The sequence below is a fragment of the Macaca nemestrina genome, chromosome 6 (assembly GCF_043159975.1).
Source record: "Macaca nemestrina isolate mMacNem1 chromosome 6, mMacNem.hap1, whole genome shotgun sequence".
NCBI lineage: Eukaryota > Metazoa > Chordata > Mammalia > Primates > Cercopithecidae > Macaca > Macaca nemestrina.
Window position 1 is genome coordinate 119,693,917 of NC_092130.1, and position 20,106 is coordinate 119,714,022.

Genomic DNA, 20,106 nt, shown 5'->3' on the forward strand with positions numbered 1-20,106 from the left:
ACCTGGGAATGTGAAACAAAGTCAGCTGAGTGGAGCTATCAGGTGATGGGTTCTGGCAGCCCTGTTTTAGACATACGAGAAAAGAAAGATGGCCAAGAGAAGAGTGAAAAAAAGCAAAGAGAGAAGCAAGGGTGAGAGTCCATGTGATGACTGACAGTTCAGTACGGGTGCTCATGTGGAACACATGAGACCCTATTGTATTAAGTCCCTGCCTATGGATGCCCATGACATTGCCTATTATATCAATGCAGTAAAATGCTGCTTATTAAAGTAGCTTGAACATGTTTTTGTTCCTTGCAACCAAATGATCCCTGATATAACCATGATGCTAAGAAGTAACTTAGTTTTAAGAAACCATGAGGAGGTGAAAATAAAATGGAAATTGCTTAACAAATGAATAAATTCAAGTGTAAATTGATGATTGAGAAAGAAAAGGTAGCAAGTGGAAAATTTTAGCAATAAAAGGTCTCTGAATAGAAAAACAAGCAAGTTTTATTTTATAATATAGCACATTGATTGTTTCAAGTTCCAGATTAGATCTTCAAATCAGGAGAATGATAAAGAGAGAGTATCAAATGGTCCAGAGACAGAAACAAGCACAGTTCTACTGAAAACCATTTACATCCCCCCCATGGAGTAGGTCTTGTGGTCCCTCTGCCTTGGATCAGGTCTCAATATCTTAATCCCAGATTAATTAATGGATTCCTTCAGTCTCTAAAGATGTAGAGACACATAGCATGAACGATGTGCCAAGGATGGTGGCAGGCCCTGAGATACGAAGATGAAGATCCTAGCCACTATCAGTCAGTGGGCTCATCAAGGAAAGATGTAGAAACGGGCCATCATTACAGCTGTGAGAAAAATACAGGCATAAGAAAAACACAGGAATGTTCAGGGCAAGCATTTAATTTTGCCTACAAAGTTCAGAGACAGCTACTCAAAGGAATATACATTTGAGCTGAATCCTAAAGAAATGAGTAGACAGATGTACACCAGCGGAATAAGACAGCAAAGGGCAGTCTAAACACAGAGAACATACAAAGCCTAGAAGGTGGAGAAAATGAAATTTCCTACTCCAAGAACAGCAGGTCCTTCGAAATGCCTACTACATCCCAATCCATGAAGGCAGGACTTTTTTCTTTTCTGTTCTATTTGCTATTAAATTTCCAAGTCAATCATCAGAATGTAAGTTCCACAAAGGTGGTGATTTTGTCTTTTTTAGTCCCTGTGAAATCCATGGAACTTAATCCAGTGTTCAATTCCCAAATCTTATGTTACTAACCTCATCTTAGCAGCATTTGACACAACTGATTCCTCTCTCCTTGACACTCTATCTTCTCTTGGCTTCCAGGCAGTAGTGTGCTGGTAAATGTTTAACAACAGGTTCTCCAGAAAAATTTTCAAAAGTTCCAATTTGTTGCCTTTGCTGATTTCTGTGATGTAAGTACTCCCACTATGGCCAATTTCAGTCTACCAGTGTGACTGCTGAGTTGGAAAGAGATGAACAGTAGTACACACCATTATGTAGTATTTCCGCCACACAGATGCAACAGCCATAATCTCAGGAGCATAGATATTAGTAAAGTCTACTAAAATAATTAAGAAGTGGGCCATTTCTTTTTAGCCCTGCCAAAGTCGAGTGTCTGGTCTGTTTTGACACCAGACCATGTAAGAGACAATGATGTTGTGCACTGAAGGTAGAGAGGGATTTATGGTGAAGGTCCATGGCCTGCCCTGGTCTTGCTCAGCTGATTAAGTGCAGCATTTTGTTTTTTTTTCTGACTGCAAAATCCAAAATGAGGCTCAAGGTATTCATTTCATCTACACCAGAGAAGGCAGGCTGGGTGGCAAGGCTTTTGTTGAACTTGAATCAGAAGATGAAGTCAAATTGGCCCTGAAAAAAAGACAGAGAAACTATGGGACACAGTTTTGTTGAAGCATTCAAGTCAAACAACGTTGAAATGGATTGGGTGTTGAAGCATACTGGTCCAAATAGTCCTGACAAAGCCATTGATGGCTTTGTACAGCTTAGAGGACTTCCCTTTGAATGCAGCAAGGAAGAAATTGCTCAGTTCTTCTCAAGGTTGGAAATCGTGCCAAATGGGTTAACACTGCCGGTGGACTCCAGGGGAGGAGTACAGGGGAGGCCTTCGTGCAAAGTCTGCTTCACAGGAAATAACTGAAAAGGCTCTCTAAAGAAACACAAGGAAATAACAGGGCACAAGTATATTGAAATCTTTAAGAGCAGCAGGACTGAAGTTAGAACTCACTACAATCCACCATAAAAGCTTATGGCCATGCAGAGGCCAGGTCCCATGATAGACCCGGGTCTGGCAGAGGGTTTAACAGCATTGGCAGAGGAGCTGGCTTTGAGAGGATGAGGCATGGTGCTTACTTATAGTGAAGGATATAGAGCCAATGATAATTATAATGGCTATGGCTATGGATTTGGGTCAGATAGATTTGGAAGAGACCTCAATTAATTGTTTTTCAGGAATGTCTGATCACAAATATGGGGATGGTGGCTCTACTTTCCAGAGCACAACAGGACGCAGTGTACACATGTGTGGATTACCTTACAGAGCTACTGAGAATGACATTTGTAATTTTTTTTCACTGTTCAATCCTGTGAGGGTACACATTGAAACTAGTCCTGATGGCACAGTAACTGGTGAAGCAGATGTTGAGTTTGCAACTCATGAAGATGCTGTGGCAGCTATGTCAAAAGACAAAGCAAATATGCAACACAGCGATGTAGAACCCTTCTTGAATTCTACAGCAGGAGCCAGCAGTAGTGCTTACGGTAGCCAAATGATGGGGGGCATGGGCTTGTCAATCCAGTCCAGTCATGGTGGCCCAGCCAGCCAGCAGCTGAGAGGTGGTTATGGAGGTGGCTGTGGTGGCCACAGCAGCATGAGTGGATATGACCAAGTTTTACAGGAAAACTTATGTGATTTTCTCAGACATTGCATAGGCAGCCAAGGAGCAATGAACAGCAGCTACTACAGTAATGGAAGCCGTGCATCTATAGGCATGAATGGAATGGGAGGGATGTCTACCATGTCCATTATGAGTGGTGGATGGGGAATATAATTGATCACTGACTCTTGCTCAATTTTTTTTAAAGAAAAACCCAAAACTTCAGTTTAACAGTTTCTGCAACACAAGCTTATGAGTTATGCTTACTCTCTAAGTGGAAATCAGTATTGTTACGAAGACTTAAGGCTCAGTATTTTTTAACACAATACTCATCTAGGATGTAACAGTGAAGCTGAGTAAACTATAACTGTTAAACAAGTTCCAGCTTTGCTCAAGTTAGTTATATTATAGGATGTTCTTAAGCAGAAAGCGTATTGAGGTAAAAGGAGTTGAATTATGTTCACTGTTGCCCTTTGCTACATTGTACACTGTGCAGATGCATGCTGAAAGATGTGGTTTTGTGTGTGTGTGTGTGTCTGTCTACAATTAAAGTGAAACATTTTGGCATCTTTGTTAATTCTAGTTTTATTTAATAACCTGTAAGGCATGTAAATTTAGGATTTTTTTTTTTTAATTAATGGGAAAAATTTGAGATGCAATACCAATACTTTAGGATTTTGGTCTTGATGTTTGTATGAAATTCTGAGGCCTTGATTTAAGTCTTTCATTGTATTGTGATTTCCTTTTATGTATATTGTGTTAAGTAAAATTTGTCAAATAAATCCTCATTCAAAAAAAAGAAGAAATGAGTTTTGAGTACTACTTTTTAAAAGTACAATTTATTTAATTAAGTTATATAATTTTTATTAATGACATACTTCAAGCTGTTCACTACATTCCAGAAAATTTACCAATCAGCCCTCATGAGCTGATATAAGCTGGTTCCAGGATACCGTGGCTTCTGGAGCACCACACTCTCTTGGTTCTCCTCCTGCCTCACTGGTCTTTTTTCGGTCCCTTTACCTAGGCCTCCTGTTCTCCCTGACCTCTCTATGTTAGAGTGCCCCAAGGCTTAGACGGAAGGAATGGAGGGAGAAGGAAAGATGGAAGAGAGAGACAGGAAAAAAAAGAAAATCTACAAATGACTTATTTTTACTTTTAGCATATTTGTATTCTATGACATTTTGGAAAATACAACTTTACTATTTAATTATAAAGTACATAACCTTTGTAAGTGATATGGCATCTAGATGTGTGCTGTCCAATGCAGTAGCACTAGCTATAGGTGACTACTGAGCAACTGAAGTGTGACAATTCCAATATGAGACATGCTGGAAATCCAATACATACAAGCTTTTGAAGAGGAATACAAAAAAAGAATGTAAAATTCTCATTAAAAATAATTATATTGATCATAATTTAAAAATAATACTTTGGGTTAAATTATATATATTATTATAGTTAATTTTATCTTTTTTATTTTTTAAAATGAGGCTCACATTGTTTGTTTGTTTTTTTTTTTTTTTTTTTTTTGATATGGAGTCTTGCTCTGTTACCCTAGCTGGAGTGTAGTGGTGTGATCTTGGCTCACTGCAACCTCCGCCTCCTGGGTTCAAGCGATTTTCCTGCCTCAGCCTCCTGAGTAGCTGGGATTACAGGTATCCGCCACCACCCCTGGCTAATTTTTGTATTTTTAGTAGAGACAGGGTTTCACCATGTTGGCCAGACTGATCTTGAACTCCTGACCTCACATGATCCACCAGCCTCAGCCTCCCAAAGCGCTGGGATTACAGGCGTGAGTCACCACTCCTGGCCTCACATTGACTGGACAGCGCCGCTTGAGATCTTTACTCCAGACTTGCCTCTACCTCTCTTCTCCCCTACTCCGCCTCTGAAAATCTTTGGCTGTACTATGCTACTTTTTGGTGTTAAGTCAAAGACTGTTTTCCTGGTCCATCTCAAATGGAGGTTGCAAATATGTTACTGTTTCTTTAAACTTCTGACTCCCTCCCTCTTCCTTCAATTTAATAATAATTATTGTAATTAATAATTATAGTAGGAACTAATTACACAGCAATCTGCCAATTAATAATTATAGCTCTATGAAAATGACAAGAATCACTGGCAGCCTTTCCATCCACGTTCCTCATCTGAACCACAAAACACAGAAAAGAATTTGAGTGACTATTCTATTTTACGAAGAATGGAACATAATTAGTACCAATGTAAATGCACAGAAAAGAAGTTAATTCCTATCACATACAAAATGTTCTATATACAATGGATACCTTTAGGGAATCAGGCTTAATTCTTGCACAGAGCCCTGGCTGAGAAAGGCCAGTTGATGTGGATATCCAAAAGGGCAGATGGGATTACTGAATGTTGAGCAACTGCAATATCCCTGAAATACATTTGTGGTCTTATAAGCAGACACCCTGATGGATAACATTCTTTCAGATTACTAAATTCTGGTTTGTTTTCAAAAAATAAATCTCTAGACTGTATAGTTATGCCTTCTGTAGTGCTCAAATCCAACTCTATACCTTCAAGAAGGAACAATCCCATTCCCAGGGCTTGGGAGTTTAATAAGCTAATCACGGAATATGGTTACGGTTACACTAACTCAACAGGGAAAGCTGCAATAAAATGCCCAAACTTCTGTGCACACAAGTTCATGTCCCTAAGAACAGTGATGTGAATAAGAAACTTTAAAATGCAGTTTCTGAAGTCTCATTTTCTGAAATATAATAGAATCACGTAACAACTTTCCAAGGAAATACTCATATGTGGACTCCACTACATATTCATGCCAAGCACTAAAGCAGTACCATGCTTTCTGGAAACTCTACTGCCTTTCAAGCATTCACCTCATTAATCTTCAAAAACATTTCTTTAAGACCATGAAGAGAAAGTGTTATTGGCATTTTCATCACATAATTCATCACATAAAAACTATTTGTAGCTCACAAATAGTTTTCCCACATCATTATAATTAAAAAAGAAACCATGGAGAATCCATAGATACAGTCAGCAGTTGTTCATTTCTTCCTTCATTGTTGTATTATCAGCTGAAAACCAGTCAGTTTGTTACAGAACTTTGCTATTCAAACTGTGGCCATGATCAGTCACATTGGCGTTAACTGGAAACTTGTGTAGAAATGCAGATTCTGGCCAGACGTGGTGACTCATGCCTTTAATCCCAACACTCTGGGAGGCTGAGGTGAGAGTATTGCTTAGTGCCAAGAGTTTCAGATCACCCTGGCAGCATAGTGAGACCCCCATCTCTACCAAAAAAATTAAAAAATTAAATAAAAAATTGGGCCAGGTGCAGTGGCTCACGCCTGTAATCCCAGAACTTTGGGAGGCCCAGGCAGGCAGATCACTTGAAGTCAGGAGTTTGAGACCAGCTTGGTCAACATGGTGAAAACTCATCTCTACTAAAAATACAAAAATTAGTTGGGCATGGTGGCGCACGCCTGTAATCCCAGCTATTCAGGAGGCTCAGGCACAAGAATTGCTTGAACCTGGGAGGTGGAGGTTGCAGTGAGCGAAGATCACACCACTGCACTCCAGTCTGGGTGACAGAGTGAGACTCCATCTCAAACAAAACAAAACAAAAATTAGCTGGTACTGGTGGCATGCATCTGTAGTCCCAGCTACTTAGTAGGCTGAGGAGGAAGGATCACTTGAGACCAGGGGTTTGAGGCTATGATTGTGCCACTGCACTCTAGTCTGGGCAAAAGAGTGAGACCCTGTCTCTACAAGAAGAACAAACAAATAAAAAAGAAATGCAGAAATTCAGAGTTCTCACTCTGCCCAATCCTGCTCCTGCCCCTTCCCATTCACAGGCATTGATAAACACGCTATGTCCCAAAAGCCCCAAAGTAAAGCAAGCACAGGAAATTTCTACAATACAAGAGGAAGTTGGCCATGCAGCTTGGCATTTGGCAATATATTAGGCCATGACTATTTGTTGAATGAAGGTATAGACAGACCAATCACTGTCTCTTGCAAATCTCACAGCAATCTTTCATATCCAAATTTGTATCTCTTCTAGAGCCATGTTTCTCAACATAAAAAATTCACTCTTTTTTTTTTTTTTTTTGAGACGGAGTTTCACTCTTATTGCCCAGGCTGGAGTACAATGGCACGATCTCAGCCCACTGTAACCTCTGCCTTCATGGTCAAGCGATTCTCCTGCCTCAGCCTCCCGAGTAGCTAGGAATACAGGCATGTGCCACCATGCCTGGCTAATTTTGTATTTTTCATAGAGATGGGTTTTTTCCACGTTGGATCCCCCCTGCCTCGGCCTCCCAAAGTGCTGGGATTATAAGCATAAGCCACCACGCCCGGCCCACTCTTCTTATCAACATAAAAATCTGACTCACTCCCACTCTCAGAGATAGCACATCGTAGGTGACTTTCTCTAGCTGAAAATCTGACTTATTGAAGATAGAGTCAGTTCTCTGTGTATCCCATGAGACCAAGAAGATTTAGTCTAACATGACTCTGTAATTTGTATTGGGAATGTAATAGGCTTTTTTGGTTTTAATTTTAAATAAATCTTTATTTTCAGTGAGTCACATTCAACCTTTGTCTCTTATTTGTTAATCTTTTATAGACAAGATATGCAAGCCGCACAATTGTGTCACTCGGGGCCTTACAATGAGAAGGTCCCTGAATTTGGTTTAATGCCTCACTATTGCTGTCTTGAAATTCTTAACTTTCTGAGCCCAAGCCCCATATTTTCATCCTGCACTAAGCTCCACAACATATATACGTATAAGCAAGTCCTGTCCACAGGTCTGTTTCTTTCTTTCTTTCTTTCTTTCTTTTTTTTTTTTGAGATGGAGTCTCACTATGTCATCCAGGCTGGAGTGCAGTGGTACGATCTCAGCTCACTGCAAGCTCTGCCTCCTAGGTTCATGCCATTCTCCTGCCTCAGCCTCCCGAGTAGCTGGGACTACCTGGGACTACAGGTGCCCGCCACCATGCCCAGCTATTTTTTTTGTATTTTTAGTAGAGATGGGGTTTCACCGTGTTAGCCAGGATGAGTCTTGATCTCCTGACCTTGTGATCCGCGTGCCTCGGCCTCCCAAAGTGCTGGGATTACAGGCATGAGCCACCGCGCCCAGCCAGGTCTGGTTCTTAATGAGGGGTGCTAATCAGAATCATCTAATTCCTTTCCCAAATACACATGGCAATCATAACTAAAATTCATCATTGCAGTTTGTATTGTCTCTACTGTCAGACACATTTTCTGTGATTCCTAGGCTTTCATCTCTGGTCACATCCTATCTCTCCCATGGCTTTCTTTCCTGGCACAAAGGATGGAAGCTAAGCCCACTGCAGTGAGTGGAATGTAGCATAAGCACTAAGGGGATCCTGGCACAACCAGCCAGCTACCATTTATTGGGCACCCACATATTAACATACTAGTGCCACACAGTCCCTTCTCATGAAAGGCTCACAGTCAGCAGAATGTGATACATACTCACCATCAAATGTAAGTGAGCCGGTAGGGAAGCCTTCCTAGAATGATGGGTCTTGAACAGAATTTCAGAACAGGAAAAACATGTGGCTCCACAGAGTGAAAGCACTCTGAGTAAAGGACTGACAGGTGCTACATCCCAGAGCACACTGGAGAAGGAATGTTTGAGGAGCAGAGGAGTGTTTTTGCCAAGCTAGAGCAGTAAGCTTATTGTGAGCTATGCTGGAAAGGCTCTTCCATAGCTCATGTGCTGGATAACTGGGTCTCATAAATCAGATGAAAATTAGGAACCATTAGGAACCTCAAAGAAAGGAACAACAGCATCAAAATGCTATTTGCAAAGGATAATTCACTGGGAATACCCATTTTCCAAATGGTACCCTAGAAGAAGAACTCACCATTCTCTTTCTCTTTCTTCAAATAGTTCTTGAAATTCATCTTCTTGTGATACTCCCTCACTGAATGAACATGGAATGAATCACGCTTACAATGGTACTGATGTGGTGCAGGTAGGCTCCTCAGTGGGCACTGAGCTAAGTATTTGGAAAGGCTTGGTAACTGTGATGAGAGTTCTGCCAGTAGGGCTGCCTCAGTGCAGTGTCAGGCTTTGTCACATGTGTTAGTCCATTCTTGCATTACTATAAAGAAAGGCCCGAGGCTGGGTAAAAAAAAGAGGTTTGATTGGCTTATGGTTCTGCAGGCTGTACAGGAAGTATAGCAGCATCTGCTTCTGGGTAGCCCTCAGGAGGCTCCCAATCATGGCAGAAGACAAAGGGAAAGCAGGCACATCACATGGTGAAGGAGGAGCAAGAGAGAGGGATAGTGAGGGGGAGGTGCCACACACTTAAGCAACCAGGTCTCATGATAACTCACTATTAGGAAGACAGCACAAAGCCATGAGGGATCCACCCCCATGACCCAAACACCTCCTACCAGGCCCTGCCTCCACCTCCAACACTGGAGTTTAAATTTCAAACCGAGATTTGGGCAGGGACAAATATCCAAACTATATCACCACATGAGAATCAAAGCATCCATTTCCCTGAACATCACAGAGCACAGAAGCCACCTACCTACCTTTTCAGGAGAGGATGACAGAATCAAAGCCAAGGTTTATAAAAATCAAAACTCTTACCAGAAAGGGGTTTTGTCCCTGAGACTAACCACTGCCTCTGACACGGATCTGCCCCAAAGCTGGGACAAGGGATACATCTCTGTATTGGTCTGTTTTCATATTGCTATAAGATACAACCTGAAAGTGGGTAATCTATAAAGAAAAGAATTGACTCACAGTTCCACATGGCTGGGGAGGCCTCAGGAAACTTATAATCATAGTGGAAGGCGAAGGAGAAGCAAGGCACATGTTATATGGCAGTAGAAGAGAGTGTGCTAGAGGGAGGCGGGGAAGTGCCACACTTTAAAACCATCAGCTCTCATGAGAACTCACTCACTATCATGAGAACAGCAGGGGAGAAATCTGCCTCCCCCACCCAAAATGTTCGAATCATCTCCCGCCAGGCCCCTCCTCCAACATGTGGGGATTACAATTCGAGATGAGATTTGGGTGGGGACACAGACCCAAACCATATCAATCCCACACTGGTAACTGCAATTTTTTTTTTTTTTTTTTTTTTTTTTTGAGACAGAGTCTCACTCTGTCACCCAGGCTGGAGGGAAGTGGCGTAATCTGGGCTCACTGCAAGCTCTGCCTCCTGGGTTCATGCCATTCTCCTGCCTCTGCCTTCCTAGTAGCTGGGACTATCGGCACCCGTCACTACACTCGGCTAATTTTTTGTATTTTTAGTAGAGACAGGGTTTCACCATGTTGGCCAGAATGGTCTCGATCTCCTGACCTTGTGATCTGCCCACCTCAGCCTCCCAAAGTGCTGGGATTACAGGCGTGAGCCACCGCGCCCGGCCCCAGGTAACTGCAATCTTTTCCTTCATTCCTTGGAAGTCTGCAGAATATGTAAGGCAAAAGGGAAGTGACTTAATTTGTTACAAAGTAAAGCCTGTCATAAGGTGGAACATGAGAGCTGATTTGAAACATACATGCACTCTGTATTTATTCTAAGAGTCCAAAGGAGCAGATAAAAATAAATCAAGGTCTAGGTCTAAGTGATATGGAACCACCAGATCCAAACACAGCCTGCACTATTATTGGTGTGCTTATTATAGTCCATGAATGCAAATCAGCCTTGGCCAAGTAGAGCTAAAGCCAGAGAGCACAGGACTTACAATTTATCAAAGAATTTTGAAAAAATCAAAAGATAGTTGACACAGATGGCCCTTACATCTTGCTATATGGATAAACTAAAAAAACAAAAAAAAGATATGTATGCACACAGAAGGTATCCTGAAGACATTAAGAATATAAACATCCCATTAACCAAGTTGGGATGAAGCTTTCTTTCTTGGAAGATTATGTGTACTCTTCATTTTGTTATCATTATGTGTGTGTGTGTGTGTGTATTGTTGTTGTTGCTGTTTTGTGAGAAACAATTTTATAAGACTCTACATTAACTACAATGAGGACGTTTTGTGTTCCGCTTTTGTAATATAGCCTTTACCTTGAAGATTACTTATAGTTGTATTTGTGGAAAATGTCTTGCTTATTCTAGGTCATAGAACGTTGAATTCAGACTTTGGCTTAGAATGTAGAAAACTGCAAGAGAATATATGTCACTTCCACACTAACAACAAAAGCCAGATCACGTACACATATAGTTTGGTGGCCTGTGTTCCTCTCAGTCATGCTCCAAAGAGGGTGACTACAGGGTACACTGAGGGTGGCCAGGTCTTGGGAACAGGAGCTCTCAGCCTTGACAAAGACTCCCTGCCCCAGGACGGCACAGCAGCAGCAAGGCTACTGACCCCAAAAGCACTGCCTGTGGAGGCTGAGAGCACCACAACTAACTTAGAAGTAAGCAGTGTGGACATGCAGTTGATAAATGAGGAGTTTCCCCAGGGCTTTGGTGGTGCTCATGACCCTGGGACCTCAGCACAAGCATGAATGTGTGTGACAAGGTGAGGGGTTCCCCACTAATGACTGTGATCAAACTTCCAGCTATTCTAGTAGGATGGGGGACTGTCAGATTCAAGTTGAATTTTTAACACTGTGACATTATTACATTCAAGACATGTGGAATAGGATTCACACCCATACCCTTGTTCTAAATGGTACATCACTCACGCAATAATTTGCATTCTGTGGTAGAAAGCTTCTAAAATGTCTCCCAGTTCACACTCTTATATAATGCTCTCTTGAGTGTAGTTTGAAACTAGTGAGTGAGTCACTTCTAACAGAGTACAGCAAAAGTAACAGAATGTCACTTCTGAGATCAGGTTAGGAGACTGGAACTTTTGTCTTTCTCATCCTCCCTCCAGCCCTCTCACTCGCCTGCTCTGCTGAAGTCAGCTATCTTGCTGTAAACTGCACTAGGGAGAGGCACTTATAGTAAGGAAATCAGGGCAGCCCTTGGTCAACAGCTCATAAGAAACTGAGACCTTTAGTCCAACAACCCAAAGGAACTGAACCATGACAACAACCCCAAGTGAGCTTGGAAGCAGATCCTTTCCCAGTTAAGCCCTGAGATGGCTGCATCCTAGCCGACACCTTGATTGTATCCTGTGAGAGATCCAGAACCAGAGCACCCAGCTAAGCCATGCCCAGGCTCCTAATGCACAGAAAGGGTGAGATAATACATGTAGTTTTCTGCCACTTGGCTTTGGGGTAATTTATTATGCAGCGATGGGTAACTAAAACAAATTTCAGGAAGGCAGAAAATGAACAGAAGGTGTTACTATACATCTATCTAAACATGCTGTCTATATCTAAAGTCTAGCCAGTTGTTCTTGAGCAGGGGGGGACATCAGAATAACTCAGGGCTAAGGAGAGTGTTAGAAGGGAGAAATATATGGAAAAGGTAAACAGGGTCACACAAAAGAAGGAAGGTAGAGTCCATTTCAGGGAGTCCAGTGCCTGAGTCTTTTGTTCAGTCATTGGCAGACAGGGTTGGCAGGACCACTATCCCAAAATTTTGTCTCCAAATCTTTTTTCTATAAAAAGACTTTTGCTTGCCACATGTTTTACGTGGTCCCTGAGGATCCTGTGGTTCCCTAGTCTTATCTACCATTTGAATTTGCTCCCCAAATTGTGTTAAAGACAAATAACAGTGCAGATGTTCACCACTGGAAGGTCATCAGAATCTCATCCCCAGTCCTTAATCCTAGACAGGTTTAACAGTTGGATTTGGGGAAAATGGTTCCAATTGGATGCTGAAGTCCACAGAACATTCCACAGTTTAATTCATTTGTTCTGCCCTGGCAGAGTTTATGACAGTTCACAGCAGTCCCAACAAAGTCAAGTGAAATGACCCATTGCATGTGTGAAGTGTCTTCCCAACTCCTTCCACTTTAGACCCATCAGCTAGCCAAATGAGTGAAATTTCATTTTTAGTCATGTCACTTATTTCTCGAAATTCTTCAAGCCATTCCCAGAAAGGCTTGGCATGATTTAAGATTCCAACAATCCCTGGAAAAGATAAGCATCAGTAAGGGAAAAAAAGGATATATGATCTGATAGGTTTTTTTTAAGACTATGTTGACCTTTACAGAACAAGGGCCTTTGGTCAAAGAAAAATAGAAAAGAAACTAGATTCTTCTCAGCTGGCAGAGAAAGAATTTACATAGTCTTGGGAAGCTCACTGGAACATGTTAGGAAGGCCTAAAATGGAGATGCCAAAGACATAAACTGCCAAACTCTAGATGTGATGTAAACACTGTTTATGATGTAAAAGAATACTGTATCTCATCAGTATTCTGTAAGACTTTTTGATGCTGGTGCTTCCTTGACTTTACACAAGTGTCAAAAGAAGCTTTTCATAGAACTAGATCATAAACTGTTACCTGACACTACAATTGTAGGACATCAATTGTAAAATGCATCCTGCTTTCAGAGGTGTTAAAATGTGAGAAAATGTGCCTCCTAGAATAGATGAGAGTAGTTTTGGGCCTTGACAGTAGAAGTGATTTCCTACTTGAGGAGTCCAGTTCCTGGCAAAAAAAAAAATAAATAAAAAAAGCAAAAAACCTGTGTGATTTTGCAGGCCTGATCATAGTCAATTACAAACACTTTTATCTGACAGGCCTCGCAGGTGAAAGTTGCTCTCTCCACTGCCAGTGCACTGCAGTCTCTGGAAGTCGTTACAGTCCCCTGGCCCACCATGACCTTACAAGTTACTGCATTCCTGGCTAAGCTGCCTCCATTTAGAGGTACCTTATCGGGAAAACTCAAAGACCATTTGCTCCCCCCTGACTCACTGCTTAGTACTTTTGCACTCCTAACCCTTCCCTCTGCCTCCTGCTAGGCCTTGGGCCTATAAAACTGCCCAAGCCTTTTGTTTGGAGCTCTCAGACAGTGACACGACTCCTCTCTCTGTGCTGGTCTACTTGACTTTCAACTAGTGGGCCATTCCATGGGGACTGCAAGAGGAATGGAATGCAGCAGGTGCTTTCTCTGGTTTAGACTCTTGTTTATACTATTGCAATAACTGATGAAAAGCTGGACTGTCACTTTCATTTTGATTGTCCTTTAATCCAGTATTCCAACAACACCTGGCAGTTCAGCACTCTCTCTCCAGTTGAGCCACGCTCCTGACACTACTCAAGACAAGAGAATGCAGTAAAGCAATCTGAGCACAAAGCATGGAACAGTCAGAGGTTCTTATGTTTATTACCCAGGATTTCTATGGTGTTCTTGTTTTCTGTGTACTCAAGCAAATGTTGAGCAACTGCCACTTATCAATCACTGAGTTGGATGTGCTAGATGTGATGAAACTCAATACTCAAATGGGAAACAATTCACAGCATTGTAGATACATAGTATTTGGATGACAAAATATTTGGTTCTTACCATGAGTGAGAAAGAAATTCAGGGAAGGGAGGGATCAATGTGAACTATAGTAATCAAAGAAAGCTTTGTGAAAGAAGGTCGACTTGAGTAAAGCATTGAACTAGTAAAATTTGGGTAGTACAAAAGACATCTGGCCTTTAGGGCAGAAGAATCCCATTCTCAAAGAATAGAGTGATTTTTTCACACTTAGGATATTTTGCAAGTTATATTTTCAAAATTAGATGTGCATGCCCCTATAACAATAAAATTGTTTCCTCTGCAGAGTGACATGGAATATGGAATGGGGCATAATTATTTTCAAAATTTCAACCTTAATTGTTTTGACTACATTCATGTTTAGTTTATAATGCCCAAATGCAAACCAATGGATTACAGAAACGACAGCTTAAAATTTCCCTCCACGATTGGTTAGCTAACCATTATGTGGCAATTAACATGCAATTTGACCAGAATTGCCAGCCATTGGGCTAGAAAGAGGCATTCTCCAAAAAAAGGTATAGCCGTTCTGATCTAAGTATCTGTACTTTGCATGTTTATCAGGAATAAGTTTTTGAAATAAAGGTTTAACTTTGGAAGTCTGGCTTCCCTCCAGCTATCCAATTAAATTAGCTTATTTATTAAGCACCACTTTCAATTCTATTTTAGACATTTTAAAACTACGTAAATATTTTCAATTCACAAACATTTTTTGAGCACTTTCTCAATGCCAGGTAGAAGTCCCTGCCTTCCCAGAGCTTACAGTCTAAACTCAATCTAGACTCTAGAGTTGTAGTGTCAATGTGGTAGCCACTAGCCCCATGTGGCTATTAAGCACTTGAAACATGGCTAGTGCAATAAGAAATTGAATTTTAATTTTATTTAATGTTTCTTAATCTAAATTTAAATTTAAAAACTGAGACTTGATTCAGCAGTTGGAAAACTTTCAAGTATGTCCGGACAACTGGGGTGTGTGAATCTACTCTATAACTACACATTTCATACACTCTAAATACAGATCAAATATTTCCAATGATAACTTAGCATCCAAATTGAGATGTAAGTGTAGGCAAAATATGTACTAGATTTCAAAGATTTAGTACATAAATGTAAAACACCTCAATAATCATTACATTGACTACATGTTGAAATGACAGTATTTGGGATATATCGACTACATATATGGCTCACATTATATTTTTACAGGACAGCTCTAGAGTAACAATTTGCCCAAGAAAAGCTTAGACAACACAAGGCCACTTTATTACAAGACATAAGAATTGGAGAAGCTCTACTGCACCTCAACTCATGATCATTTTCTTTCTGTTCCCCTTTTACCTTCTTCTTCTTCTCCTTCCTCTAACAATGATGTGTACTGAACTCTTAAGAGCTAAAAAGATTGCTGACCCAAGGTTTAAATGGTTTACAGTAATTTCTCATAGGTAGAGGATTTTAATACAAAAGAACAGTATAATGACTTGGCAACTCAAATATAGGAGTATATTAGTAGCCCAGTGGAAAAAAAGGTGTGAAAGAAACAGCTTTGCTTTTCCCCATGGACTGTCTTAGAAGTCATTTTCTAATAAGTCACTAAAACTACTTAATCACTTTTTTAAAGTTTTAAAATCCTAAGTTCTGGATTATTTATGAAAGATGAAATATATTATTCCAAATTGCATTTATTTTATAAATATCAGATACTAGATTTTAAAAATCATCATGAATGGAGAAGAGCTTTCAGCCAAGCATTCTCTACCACCACAGAATGGATTTCAGTTATCACTATCTTCATTTCCATGGTCACTCTCCTTCATGCTGCAGAAAGCGGAGAATGGGAAGGTGTCTTATTTAAGAACTCCTAGCAGTTTACACAGATTCCTTGAAATGTGAAGATCAAGAAGTCTCAATTTACTCAATTTACTACAGAAATCCATTGACCATCCTGGACAAACAACCCATTTCATCAGTTTTGGCAAAAACTGCTAGCTGATTCCCAGCTTTCTGAGCACACAGATAAGGCTACATTTCCCAGTCTCTCTTACAGTTACATGTGACTAAGTTTTTAACAGTGGAATCTGAGATGTATATGCTTATTTCTTTGCCTGACCCATAAAAATGTTCCACAAGTCCACCTTGTCTCTCTCCTCCCCAACTCTTTCCCTTTCTCTGGCTTGACGAAGAGAAGCATAAAGATCTTGGAAGCCATACCAGACTGCAGAGCCACAGGATGGAAGGAACCTGGATTCTTAAGTAACTACTGGGAACGACACCTATCTATCGGGAATACCCTTTTTGGACAGTCAGGTGAGCAAGAAACATACTTCTATTTTGTTAAGCCACTGAAGTTTTGGGGTTGTAACAGCAGCAAGTGTCACCCTAAAGATATAATGAGCAACCCAAAGGACTGTAACTTAGCCTAAAGATAAACTATTTTCACAACTGTTGGTATCACCACTGAACAGCAAGACAGTACCCCATCCTTTGATCCCAACGATATAGGAGTTAAAAAAATTATTTAGGCAGACAGTGAGGGTAAGGAAGTCCTTGATCAGGTTTCCCTTTTAATAAAAAGCAGCCCCCAAATCATTTCTTTTCTAACAAAAAGCATCCTGTAAAATTGAGCTGCAGACATGGAGAAGCAAGCTGGAAGTTTGCATGGGTGAAAGCTGGCAGCTGTGACAATAGGAAAAGGCTACCCAGAGGTTAGGCATGTTCAACATGGCGGCTCCATCTTCCCTTTTCTTTGTCAGCCATATGTACAGTAAGGAGCAGACAACATGGCACCAGCCAGGTAGAAAATCTGTTTGCATAATAAAAGATCAGAGTGGGGTGGCCAGCTTCTTTGACTACTATATAAACATCACACCTGGTTCAACCAATCTTTGGGCCCTATGTAAATCAGACACTGCCTCCTCAAGCCAGACTATAAAATCCTGTGTACTTCACTATGGGACCAGCAGACCCACTCTGGCATCCCTCTCTCTCTGTAAAAGAGAGAGCTATTCCCTTTTCTCTTTTGCTTATTAAACTTTCCGCTCCTAAATCCACTCCTTGTGTGGCTGCATCTTTGATTTTCTTGGCATGAGACAACGAATCTCAGGCATTACCCCAGACAAACAACACTGCTTCACCACCTTTTCTCCTCCCCTTTTATGTGACTGGACAGACATGTAAACAAGTGAAGAAAGAAGGAAACTGCCAATGAGCATATGAAAAGGTACCTAACATCACTAATCATCAGGGAAATATAAATTAAAACCACAGTAAATGGATAGAATTAAAAGCAGCAGTAACACTTAGTAATGGTGAGGATGTGGAGCAAACAGAACACTCTTATAATGCTGGTGGCTATAGTAAATGGTACAACCATTCTGGAAAACTCTTTGGCTGTTTCTAATAAAAAGTTATACCCTACGTTCCAGCAATTCCACTCCTAAGTATATGCCCAGAAAAATGAGTCCTTGTGTTGACCAAAAGACTTGTAGTAAAATATTTGTAGGAGCTTTGTTCAAAATCTGGAAACAATCCAAATGCCTGTCAATAGGAGACTACAAAAACAATTTGTAGTTATTCAAATGACACAATAAAAAGAAACTATTACACAAAACAACATGGCTGAATCTCACGGCTATTATATTGAACAAAAGAAGCCACATATAAAAGACAGATACTCTATGATTCCATGTAAATGACATTCGAGAACAGGCAAACCCAATTCATGGTGATAAAAATCAAAATAGTGCTCTGAGCCAGGAAGTTGACTGTAAAGGGGCAAGAGGAAACTGTCCAGGGTGATAGAAATGTTTCACATCTTGATTTAAGTGATGGTTACAAGGAGCATACATAGGTAAACATTCAAGCTGTACACTTAAGATTTGGGCATTTTATTGTAGGCAAATTTTATTTCACATTTTAAAAATTAACTTTCCTAAGATCACACAATTAGTAATGGGATTCAAACTTTGGTTAATCTGAGTCATTTCACCAGAGTAGAGTTCATTTTCCTAGTGAATTACATACACAGATGAGAAAACTACAGGTTTGTTACTATTTAAATAAGTGATAGCATTATTCTCAGTACATATTTATAGTATCCACACTATGATAAACTGAACTTATTTTGGCATGTATATCTTCTAAATTCTACTCCAAATGATAGTGTTTTCTTTGTGGCATCATAGCAACAGTAATTCTGTTTATAAAATTGAAACAATTATTGGAACCAAGCTTTCCACCTACCCAGATGACTGCTAGCCCAATAAAATACCTCAGCTGAAGAACAAACATGTTAAGATGAAATTGCCAGAACTTGTAACTGCAACATTTAACTGGCATGAACACATTGGGAAGTATTCTTAGCTGATTGGCATACGTGGATTATCATGAATAAATCTCCAGTGATGGAACACTTGATGAAACAATTGCTAGAGGAGGTATATAATAAGATGCCAAGATGGTCAATTAACAATATCACTCTTGCTGTATGATATCCCAAGGGCAAATTATATCATAATAGAGATTCAACCACTAGAGTTGGCAAAGTGATCACTGACTTCTCAAGAATCAACTCTCTAAAATCGACAAAGCAGTTAATGTAATACCAGAATAAGACCTGAGCATTAAAATCCAAGTGCACCAGCATTCAGCTATGATACCGAGCCTCTTAATGTGATACCGATACAGGGCTGCCTCTTAAAAATACTTTATGTAACTGTATGGACTGTGTGACTTCATCATGTGGAGATGTGGAGGGAAAAAATCTAGTTACTGTCTTCCTTTTACACATAAGTAAATCAAAGCCTAAAGCAGGTCATTGATACGCTAGGTACCACACAAGTCGGCAAATACAGCCAATGTTAAAGCTACTCCAACTAATTAAATAGTTGGAGTAACCTTACCTTGTTATATAGAAGAAGCTTCTCCTGCTACCCATAATTTAAAAAAATATTTTAAAGTGCTTTGATTTCTGTTGAGAATTCTTCAATCTCCCACATGGTAAGCCTCATCCCAAAACTAAAATTAAAACCAAGTTAAAATATCCAAGATGGTGGGATAGTAAGTTCCTATGTTCAGAAGGAGAGGGAAAAGATTTTTGTTTCTGAAAAAAGAATCCCACAGAAATATGAGACTCTACATCCAGAAAACTCTGATGGAGACAAAAGAAATCTTTCAACTCCTACAGAAAAAATATATTCCAGATGACCTACTTTGATGATTTGATAAACATCCCCCAAATTAGAGCAAAACAATTAACGGATCACTTAGGTAAAGATCTAAGAACTGGGACAAATCTCATTGGCTCACTTCAATGTCCAGCGTCAGTGTCTCCACACGCCAATCCCTGTTCCCCTGTCCCCTTCTGACATGGAATCCCTCACGGCACCATCTGTCTCTAGAGCAGGGGTCAATGTGCAGTTCTCGGCTCCTTTGAGTGGGTCTGTTAATGGATTTCAAGGAGGTCAAAGGTTAAAGCCCCTGCAATTTTATGTAAAACTTGGCTCTATAATTTATGTGATCCAAAGAGATCAGAACTGCTATTCTAAAGTGAAAGACCGAGGAAAACCCGCGGGGCCAGCGCAGCTGCGCCGCGCCCCACCGTGCCACTCACCTGGGTGTGGCCAGCCCGGGCTCCCGGGGCAGGAACCGCTCCGTGACTCTCAGCTCAGTCCCCCATCCTACCCGGCCAACCTCCCGCCGCTGGCTGGGAGACAGTCAGGACCCCCAGGTCAGGGCCGCCGGTGGGAGCCCGCCTCCACGAGCTCGGGACGCGCGGGCGGAAGCAGCTTCGACGCGGCTCTTCGCACAC

At 40.8% G+C, this 20,106-nt stretch overlaps 1 protein-coding gene and 1 pseudogene across 3 annotated transcripts in view; one reads left to right on the plus strand and one right to left on the minus strand.

The window, feature by feature from the left end:
* LOC105499499 (interleukin 31 receptor A) overlaps positions 1-20,103 on the minus strand; it is a 106,638-nt gene extending 86,535 nt beyond the window's left edge. For 2 of the 3 annotated variants that reach the window (XR_011625017.1, XM_071098910.1), the window contains exons 1-2: positions 19,909-20,103; positions 1,283-1,894 (exon numbers count right to left, since the gene is read on the minus strand). The gene's annotated coding sequence lies outside the window, so the exon portion shown is untranslated. The remainder of the gene's footprint in view (positions 1-1,282; positions 1,895-19,908) is intronic. The other variant, XM_071098912.1, reaches the window with a different exon arrangement.
* On the plus strand, positions 1,891-3,103 carry LOC105499393 (heterogeneous nuclear ribonucleoprotein H-like; annotated as a pseudogene).
* Positions 20,104-20,106: the final 3 nt, after the last annotated feature.